Here is a 2,171-nt window from a genome sequence, read left to right as displayed (position 1 = left end):
GGCTGTATTATTGGTGGACCAAGATGAAGAAAGAAATCGCAGCTTATGTGGCAAGGTGTGATAACTGTTGCAGAGTCAAGGCTATTCACATAAGGCCCGGACTATTGCAGCCACTATCTATTCCTGGCTGGAAGTGGGAAGAAATTAGCATGGATTTTATTGTTGGATTACCCACTACCAAAAAGGGTTGTGATTCCATCTGGGTTATCGTAGATCGTCTAACTAAATCTACTCACTTTATTCCGGTCAAGTCTACCTATCACCCTCACAATTATGCTGAGATTTATTTTCAACAAGTGGTACGTCTCCATGGTGTACCCAAATCCATTGTTTCGAATAGAGGACCTCAGTTCACGGCTCGCTTTTGGGAGTGCTTACATCAGAATCTTGGCACTCATCTAATCCGCAGTTCTGCCTATCATCCGCAAACATCAGGACAGACCGAGCGTGTTAATCAAATTCTTGAAGACATGCTTAGAGCTTGTCTTATCTCTTGCAAAGGCTCTTGGGAAGACTGGTTACCTCTCGCTGAATTCTCTTATAACAACAGTTATTAAGAAAGTATCAAAATGGCTCCTTTTGAAGCTCTTTATGGCCGTAAGTGTAGAACTCCTTTGAACTGGGTGGAACCTGGAGAAAGAAGATTCTATGGTATTGATTTTGTAAAAGAAGCCGAAGAGCAAGTCCAAACTATACAGAAGAATATGACTGCCGCATAGGCTAGACAAAAGAGCTATGCTAACAAGAGAAGAAAACCTATTGAGTTTGAAGTAGGTGATCATGTTTATTTGAAGGTATCCCCTATGAAAGGAGTCAAGCGTTTTGTAATTAAAAGGAAACTTGAGCCTCGATATGTTGGACCCTACCGCATTATCGAGAAAAGTGGAAGAGTAGCATATAAGCTCGATCTACCACGGGAGATGGGAGCTATATTCCCGGTATTCCATGTGTCCCAGCTTAAGAAGTGTCTTCGTATTCCTGAGGAGAGAATAGCAACAAGGAAAGTCAACTTGAAATCTGATCTTTCTTATGAAGAAAAGCCCGTGCAAGTCATGGATACTTAAGAAAGAGTGACTCATACACGAGTAGTTAAATTATACAAGGTAGTTTGGAGTAATCATAGTGAACGGGATGCAACCTGGGAGCGGGAAGATTATTTAAAGGAAAATCATCCAACTTTCTATACTAAATGGTACGCTTTCCAAATCTCGGGACGAGATTTTTCTAAGGGGGGAGGGCTATAACACCCTAGGTCGTTGGCTTCTACTAATTGCATGTCATTTCATAAACATGTGCATTATCCATGTCATCATGCCATTATCATTGAAACATACGTATGCAACATTTTAAATTGTATGTGTTTCATGCTTGATTGCTTAGAGTGGTAGTAGTGCAACATGGGAATGCAACATGAAACTCTCATACCTTGAAACATGGCAACATGGTAGTAATGTGACAAGTATAGGATAACAACAAGGTCATGCAACATGTGAAACATTGTATTGAAACATTTCATCGCAACATTGGGTAAATTGCTTGTTTTGATTGTTTCATCACATGTGATCAATTGAAATGGTATAACAATTGTGTAAAGTGGTTGATCATGGTCTAATGCACCTTAACTACACTTAGAGAAATTGTTTGGACATTGTTCATGTAGGTCAAAATGACAAAATTGCCCTTGAGTGAAGGTTTGACTAGAATTGACCCTAGGAGTCTCACTGTTTGACTAATTCAAAAGACCAACTTAGAGGCTTTGCATGGCTGTGCACTCTTTACCAAAGTTGTAGCTAATTTATCAAGGAACAAAAGTTGTTTTATGGCCAACTCATGAAAATGTGTGGAACATGCTCAAACATGGCCCACAAGTCAAAATTACATGCTGATTTCACTGAAAAATTTGTCTAAGTCTTAAACTGCATTTTCAGTTGGATCAGGCCAACTTGGGCTTCATATAACTGCTGATCCATGGCGAATTAGGAAATGGTCCTTGAAAGGAAAATGTAGCTGGATGGTACCTCTACATTTTTCATGTACACCATTTCTGCAAAGCATCACTGGATTAGCCGTAGTAAGGCGTTGAATTCACGCTGTCAGGCGATCCAAGTCGACTGAATGCGCGCTACAGTGACCGAACGTTTTTAGAAAACGCCGGACGCGTGTGCGTCGCG

This window comes from Miscanthus floridulus, chromosome 10 (genome assembly GCF_019320115.1).
Source record: "Miscanthus floridulus cultivar M001 chromosome 10, ASM1932011v1, whole genome shotgun sequence".
In the NCBI taxonomy this organism is placed as follows: domain Eukaryota; kingdom Viridiplantae; phylum Streptophyta; class Magnoliopsida; order Poales; family Poaceae; genus Miscanthus; species Miscanthus floridulus.
Note: the sequence above shows the minus strand (reverse complement) of the source record.